The 8364-nt window shown below is 46.5% G+C and overlaps 1 protein-coding gene across 3 annotated transcripts in view; it reads left to right on the top strand.

Moving 5' to 3' along the window:
* Window positions 1-1138: 1138 nt before the first annotated feature.
* The window catches only part of ARPC1B (actin related protein 2/3 complex subunit 1B), a 31904-nt gene continuing 24678 nt past the window's right edge, over window positions 1139-8364 (top strand). The window contains exon 1 of one of the 3 annotated variants that reach the window (XM_060282565.1): window positions 1139-1252. The gene's annotated coding sequence lies outside the window, so the exon portion shown is untranslated. Of the gene's footprint in view, window positions 1253-4038; window positions 4297-7750; window positions 8193-8364 lie in introns of those variants that run through there. The other 2 variants (XM_060282564.1, XM_060282567.1) reach the window with 2 other exon arrangements.

The raw sequence follows: 8364 nt of genomic DNA, 5'->3' as shown, positions 1-8364 counted from the left end.
CCCAAGGTTTGCAAAAATAAACAATATATTTAAAGGGATGCAAAAAAACCCTAAAGCAGTAGAAAACATCCCAAAGCGATTCCAAACTCAACAGAAGTCAGATGTCCAAATCAGGGGAAGTAATAGTACCACATTATTCTGCCTGGAGCAGATCACACCTTGAGTACTGTGTCCAGTTCAGGTTGCCACAATTTTTAAGAAGGATATTGACAAGCTGGAATGTGTGCAGAGGAGGGCAACCCAGATGATCAAGGGTCTGGAAACCAAGTCTTAGGAGGAACGGATGAGGGAGTTGGGCATGTTTAGCCTGGAAAAGGGAAGACTGAGAGGAGATACAATAGCCGTTTTCAGATATTTCGAGGGCTGGTCACACGGGAGATGGAGCAAGCTTGTTTTCTCCTGTTGTGGAGGGTGGGACTTGAACCAATGGCTTCAAGTTACAGAAAAGATTTCGACTAATCATCAGGAAGAACTTTATGATGGCAAGAGCTGTTCAACATTGGAATGGACCCCCTCAGGAGGTGGTGGGCTCCCCTTCCTTGGAGGTTTTTAAGCAGAGGTTGGATAGCCATCTATCATGGATGCTAAAGTTGAGATTCCTGCATTGCCGGGGGTTGGACTAGAGCAGGCATCCCCAAACTGCGGCCCTCCAGATGTTTTGGCCTACAACTCCCATGATCCCTAGCTAAGAGGACCAGTAGTGAGGGATGATGGGAATTGTAGTCCAAAACATCTGGAGGGCCGAAGTTTGGGGATGCCTGGACTAGGGGACGCTTGGGGTCTTCTCCAACCCTACAATTCTATGCATAATTTTATAAACTTCTACTCTGTCTTCTTACTTTTCTTTTCTCATGATGAAAATGTCTTAAATCCTGTACAATTCAACATAGCAAAGTCGTTCCATGCCCTCAATTGTTTTGGGTGCCCTTTAAGCTTTTTTTCCATTGGGGGAATTACTACAACACTACTAATTGCCTAAGATCCCTGCAGTTTTTCGTGAGGCTCCAAATTGTGTGCTTGTCACATAGCCTAGAGCTGCATCAAAGTTTAGCAACTGCAGCAGTTTCCGCTTGTTCAATGGTTTTAACTGTGGACTAGGGAGTGGTAGTTTGTGGTGGGGGGGAGGAGGTGGGCAGCTCCTCCCTATTGGCCAACTCAAAGGAGGAAGTGAACAGCAGCAGCTGGAAGGGTGGAGAGAGAAATTGCCTTGCAGAGAAGACTGTAGGCGTTTATTTTGCTAGTTTACGGGGAGGTGAGTTCTCATGAAACAGTACGAGGAATGTAACTTCTGTTGGTAGCTGAGAGCTTTCTTTCAAATTAATGCTTTAAGTAGCTTGGCCTTCCTGTGTGATTTCTTTCAGCTGGAAGGAAGACCATACTGTGTTGCATGAATTGGACTTCCTGGCTGGTAAATGGTGGTTATAGGGACTGAAGCCTTGGGTAAAACTGCAGGGAGAAATGCAATTTGTGTGATTAAGCATCAGAGAAAATGTTTGTGGTGGCGGAGGAGGGGAGCATTGTCTTGGAGGGCCAGGGGGGGTTGCCCCATTTGTCGTTTTGATCACAAAACATTCTGTGGTTCAGTTGTCTTTTTAAATGGCTTGGGTGAAGGAATTGGAGGGGATCCTTGTCAAATTTGCAGGGGACACCAAGCTGGGAGGGGTCACTCAGGGTGCAGAGGACAGAACTTCAAGATGACCTTAAACAGAACGGGGCCCTAACAAAATGAATTTCCATAGGGACAAATGCACTGCACTTAGGCAGGAAGAACCAGCTGCACAAATATAAGATTGGGGTTGGGGTTGGGGGGCAACCTGGCTTGCCAGTACTACATGTGAAAAGGACCTAGGGATCTTAGGGGACCACCAGTTTAGCATGAGCCAATGGTGGTAGCAAAAGGTCTGGGCTAGGTGACCCCTGTGGTCTTCTCCAACTCTACATTCCTATAAGATTCTATCTAAAGTGGTGTGTGCATACAACTCTCTTTTTGATGGTGTCTTCCAGAAGTGGGAATCTTTCTCAGCATGGAAACTGCACTTCCTTCTGGGCAACGTGCCAGTGGTGGGTGGGGCCTGAGGCAAAGGTGGGTGCACAGACAGCTAGTTTCTGGTCATAATTAAAGGATACATTCCAGCTGGGCATATATACTCAAGGAGGGTGTGAGGCAGGGTCAATGAACAGGGTGTTCTGGGGTACCTCCCAAACACTAGAGGTGTCTAGGGAGCCCCCATTTGGCCCCCAGACCTAACATTCCCCACCTTTCTGTTTGAAGGGCTTATCCAGTCTGCAATGGGCTGCAATTATTTCCCCCATTCAGAGTATACCAATTGTTTCTAAATTTGCATTCATACATCTATTAATTAGCACATGCCCATTTTGTACAAAATTGTGTCTCCTTTTCAGGGGGGGGGTGTAAGTGTTGTGTAAGCCTAGTTGGTGCTGTTGGGTTGCAGCTACGCAGAACATCACCTGAAATAAAACTTGTTTGGGGAATCTGGGCAGGACTGGCCTTATTAAAAACATGGAGTGATTGCTGTAGGGAGCAGATTCCAGAGCGAGTGTGATTCACATCTGAGGCCAACTTAATTTGGGGACCTACAACCCAGTTTCATGGGAAATCTTGGGCCATAGATTCCCCATCGCTTTCCTCTCCCACCAAATAACCAATACCCTCCTGGCTGCCATAGCAATGTGTAAGCAGCCAGCCAATTTCTTTATGATGTTTAGGTTGTGTACATTACCGAACATTGAAAGGGGACTCTAGTTTACAGGTGCTGGGATCTGCAGCGCCGTGAGGGGTAAACTATAGTTCTCGGTATTCTTTGGGGGGAGGGTGTGTGTGCTTTAGCTCTCTGGTGCATATGCAGCCTTAGGCTGTGTACAATGCAGCAAAGTAAAAAATAATAATTAACTGCAGCAAGGTTATCCTTTTTCTCAGTTTGGATTGAACCTGGTTTTGCGGAGAAACCAGGCACAGTATTCCCTTAGGAAGAAGCAGGCTAGATATCTGAGCCATGTGTACACCACTTCCCAAATCAGTGGGTAGGAGGGCAGAGTAAATGGGCACATTTAAAGTACGCAGAATGTACACAGTACATTGCATATTTAAAGCACATACTTTCAGTGCCTGCGGAAGACGTTCTTATTTAGACAAGTCTACCCAGATGTTTGGTTGGCAGGAGCTGGGACCGAGCAACGGGAGCTCACACCATTGCAGGGATTCGAACTGCCAACCTTCTGATCGGCAAGCCCTAGGCTCTGTGGTTTAACCCACAGCGCCACCTGCGTCCCTTCAGTTTGAAAGCACGTCAAAGTGCAAGTAGATAAATAGGTACCGCTACAGCGGGAAGGTAAATGGTTTCCGTGTGCTGCTCTGGTTCGTCAGAAGTGGCTTTTTCAGGTTGGCCACATGACCCGGAAGCTGTACGACGGCTCCCTTGGCCAATAATGCGAGATGAGCGCTGCAACCCCAGAGTCGGTCACGGCTAGACCTAACGGTCAGGGGTCCCTTTACCCAAATGTTTCAATTCATTTTGCGCTATTCTATTGCAGTTTTAACTTTCTGCGTTATGCAATTATTGATTGCAGTGATCATTTTACGGCTTTGTATTTATTTACCGTATTTATTTGTAATCTGCTTTGAGGTTTTCTACGGTCAAGCGGCACATCAATTGTAAGAGATCAATAAAAAAAAATGCAAACCTCTCTCCACCCCACCCCCTGGCCCAACAAATCCCGGGAACTCTAGTTTGCCTCCTGCGCTGAGCTACAATTCCCAGCACCCATTAAACTCCAAATGCTGGTAATTCTCTGGTGGAAACCGTGTGCTTTCAGCTGTAGGCATGTGGACTCAGCAGAGAGCTTAAAGGAAGAGAACGCCAAGCCCAAGCCATGCTCTCCCCCTTTCCCTCGCTCTCAGGCAAAACTTGGGATTTATTTTTCGAAAAGCGTGAGCCTGCGGGCTTTTTCTCCCCCAGCGTCTCTGGAAGGGAAAAGGCACATTTCTCTCTCTCTCTCCCTCCTCTTTCTTCGCTCTCCGCAGGGCCCCCACACCCACTCAAGGAAGTGGCGGCCACATTTTCTCACCCCCCCCCCTTCCCTCTCGAGCGGAGGAGAAAAGGGGAAGTCGGAGAGAGCAGAGGAGGAGGAGGAGAGAAAAAAGCGCGGCTGCTGCCGGTTCACGTCGACGGCTCAGAGTCCGTGAACCTGAGCTGCCGGCCGGCCGGGGCCTCCTTTTCCCGGAGCCAGGAGAGGCGAGGCTGCTTTGCGCCCTGTTCGCCTTCGGGTGCCGTCGAGGTAAGTGGCTCCCTCAAGATGCCCGCAAGACGCTCTTCTTCGACGGAGGGAGCTGCCGCTGCTTCTGGCGGGGCTCCAGGCCGTCCCGGCCCCGCTTCCCTTTTCTCGGCGCCACTGGAGCTACTGCTGCCAGGATATTTTTGCGCTCCAGGCGAGGCTGCTTTGCGCCCCAGGCGAGGCAAACTCCTTCCAGCCTCTCCCCGCCTCAGTTTTTTTATTTTTATTTTTGGCTGACTTCAGTTTTCAAAAGCAGATGCCTCGCAGAAACGACAGAAGTCAAAATATAAAGCAAGGGCAAAATGTTCTAAGGACGAATCTGTAAGAAAACTTGTCATAGGTATGAGCTTTCGTGTGCATGCACACTTCTTCAGATGTACATGCACACGAAAGCTCATACCTATGACAAACTTAGTTGGTTTCTAAGGTAAAACTGGAAGGAATTTTATTTTGTTTTGACTACGTCAGACCAACACGGCTACCTACCTGTAACTGTAAGAAAACTCTTCCACTCCAAGGTCCCCAGCCGCGCCCCTCGGAGGGAGAGGCGAGCTGCGCCCTAGCGGGAGAACTTTTTATTAAACTCCCCCCCCCCTTTGCTTCTTCCTGAAATCAAAGCTTCTTTTCGCGCAGCAAAGAGGAAGGAAGCAATTGCGCTCCCCCTACCAATCTCCCCATTTCCAGTTTTCGGTTTTTTTTAAAAGAAGTTAGTTTCTAGCAAATTTTCAGAACCTGAGATATGAGGCAAAATGCTGCTCTCGTTTGCGGGGAGAAATTAGCCTGCTCCTCACTTTTTTACTTTAGTCTCTCTCCCTCTGAAAAAACAAAAGTCTTGTGAATGCCCACGAGCAAGACTTGTAGTGCGAGGAGTGTGTGTGTGTGTGTGTTGGATGCCTTTTGACGTTTTGCGTCTATTCCCTACAAAAAATCTGGAGAAGAGCATCTGCTTTGCACGTAGAAAGTTCCTTCTCCTTCCCCATCATCTCCAGGTGGGGCTGAGAAAATATTTCCTGTATTACTCCTGGAGAGCTGCTGCCAGTCAGTGCAGACAATACTGTACTAGGAAACCTGGGAAAACCCAGATACTTAAAAAAACAAAAACCCAGATACTGGGGAAACGCAGCCAGGTGGGCGGGGTATAAATAAATTATTATTATTATTATTATTGGAGGGAACAATGGTCTGATTTAGGATCAGTTAGCTTCCTGTGTTTTAAAACAATCCTGTTTAAGGTTGCTTTGAATTTGGATTAGGAGTCAGGCTCAGTTTCTCTCTGAGAGGCATTATTAAATTTCTAAGCAAGGACTGATATGTTTCAGCTGTGGCTGGCCCACTTCCTCAATGTGCTTTTTTAAGTGTGTGTTCAGCACTGTGGGTTTAAAAAATAAAAAGGAAGCAGTAGCTCAGCAGAAAGCTATGTGGCACTTTAAAGACAAAACATTAGCGGCGGCAGAGGCCCACGTCATCAAAGCCATCAAGTGTCATGTAATTCATGTATTGCAGTTGATTTAAGTCTACAGAAGTATCCCCCCCACCCGTAGAAAAAGAGTTAGGGTTGTACCCAGCTAAGCCCTACTCAGAGTAGACCTGTTGAAATGAATGAGGCGTGTCCATTAATTTTGGTAGGTCTAATGGCTATGGCAAACCTTTAAGATGCCACGAGATTCTTTTGTTTTAATATTTGGTGTTGCTTGCTGGGTGCGTGCTATAACTTTAAAGGCATATTCAAAAGACATTCTTTCCTTCAGAGAATTCTGGGCTCTGTAGTTTGCTAAGGAGTTGCTCGGAATTGTAACTGTGGAGTAAACTACAGTGCCCAGAATTCTTTGCAGGAAGGAATGCATTTCGAACATGCTTTAAAAGTATCTAGTGTGTACACAGCCTAATGGAGATTAAGGCTATTCACCATGCTGGCTAGGAAAGATGGGGAGTTGGAGGCCAACATTATACAAGGCAGCACTTGGCTACCCTAGGCCTAACTATTCACTTATATCTATCCTGATGTACAACCAGCTCATCTTCACTTGGAATGTGTGGCCAGCATAGCTTTTTTCATGCTTTCTTTTAAAAATTAGTTATGGGGAAATGCATGGCATGGGGGCCCATGTGCAAGTTCTGTTCTCGGTGCCAACGCATTTGAGTGCTTTTGCAGTGAACAAGCTCTGTAGCAGAAAGCTAGACGCTGACTCGACTCTATCACAAGCACAGATGTGGCTAAAAATAGCATGTATGCTGGAATTTTAAAAAAAGGCAAAAAGTGATTACTTTTCGTGCTTCGGGAAAAAAAAAGGCTACAGGAGACATTTTTCCCTCTAGGGGGCGCTCTGGCTCAACTGGTTTCTGCTTCCAGAGAAGACCTGTGGTTGCACAAATTTCCGATAGGTGAGGTATGCTGTTTTTTTCAGCATTAAAATTGGCAGTGCTCTATTAAACCAAAAAGGGGAGAAAGTTCCTGCCTTCAGATAAGCCTGCATATATATATTTGTGAGTTAGTTATTGATCTGGGTATTTCTCTCTCAACTGGAGGGAGATGGGTCCACCAGAACTGTGACTCATGGAGAGACCCAGTGGGAGTCTCCTAGAAGAGGGCAGTCAATTATGTTGTCAGTCTAATTAACCAGATGATCATAGAATTGTAGAGTTGGAAGGGACCCTGAGGATTATCTAGTTCTAGCCCCCCCGCCCCCGCAATGCAATAATCTCAACTAAAGCATCCATGGTAGATGGCCATCCAACCTCTGCTTAGAAACCTCCAAGGAGGTAAGAGAATTATTTGCCCCCCCCCCAGTGGAGGCTGGTTGGAAGGAGATCAGCAACTCATGCTTTTTGCATATCCAAGCCAGCAGGGATTTCGCTCACACTGGGGAAACTCCGCCAGCTTGCAGCTCCCTGACCCCTACAGCTACTAACACTCAGCCTAGCCCAGGGGTAGGAAACCTAAAGGTCTGCGGGCCGGATGCGGCCCAATTGCCTTCTCAATCTGGCCCCCTGGACGGTCTTGGAATCAGTGTGTTTTTACATGAGTAGGATGTCCTTTTATTTAAAATGCATCTCTGGGTTATTTGTGGGGCATAAGAATTAGTTTATTTCCCCCAAAAAATATAGTCCAGCCCACCACATGGTCTGAGGGACGGTTGACCGGCCCACGGCTGAAAAAGGTTGCTGACCCCTGGCCTAGCCCATTGCAATCTCCAGCAACTCATGCAGAGATACGATGGGGACACTCCTCTGAAGGTGGATCATTCTGCTAGAGACGTTCTGCTCTACCACTGAGCCACAATCCTTTCCTGTTTATTAGATGTGGCTGAGGCTGAGGCTGATGGGAGTTGGAATCCTTCCCTATAAATCTGCTCTCCGCCTACACACAAAGAAGTTTCCAGGATTGGGTAGGGTGGAGATTTCATCATATTTTGTACCCTATGCATTTTGTTGTCTGGCAGCTATGATTACTTCACTGCCTGGAAGATATTGGTCATAATTCCCACTGGAGACAGACAAACCATGCCTGTATAAAGTTGTGTAAAGAAGTGGTTACTGGCCTTGTCACCGTTTTGTGTAGAGGAGGACTTCTGGGCACAGTTTTACAGGGCAGAGTCTCCTATCAATGAAGGAGAGCAATTGAGACTATTTTTTTTAAAAAAGCTATTTTTATGAAATACTGAGAAATAAACAATATACAGAAGTCAGCATCAAATGCTAAGCGTTTTTAAAACATAGAAACAAAAAGAAAAGAAGAAGAAACTTTGAATTCTCGATCAGCTTTAAAAACTCATGCAAAACTCTTACTCCACTGGCGATTTATTAAAGTGTCTTTGCAATGTTTGCTTCATTTACAAACACGCAAGCTTGAGCCCAGGTGGAGGTGGAATGACAAAGCTCACATCTGAGTTCAGTTACAGGTAGGTAGCCGTGTTGGTCTGGTGTAGTCGAAACAAAATAATAATAAAAATTTCTTCCAGTAGCACCTTAGAGACCAACTAAGTTTGTCATTGGTATGAGCTTTCGTGTGCATGCACACCGAAAGAAACCAACCACACTTGGCTCTGCCAAAAGCGGCCTCTGGTGATTTCA

Source organism: Zootoca vivipara, chromosome 14, assembly GCF_963506605.1.
Source record: "Zootoca vivipara chromosome 14, rZooViv1.1, whole genome shotgun sequence".
NCBI lineage: Eukaryota > Metazoa > Chordata > Lepidosauria > Squamata > Lacertidae > Zootoca > Zootoca vivipara.
Note: the sequence above shows the minus strand (reverse complement) of the source record. Positions and strands in the feature narration are given on the sequence as shown.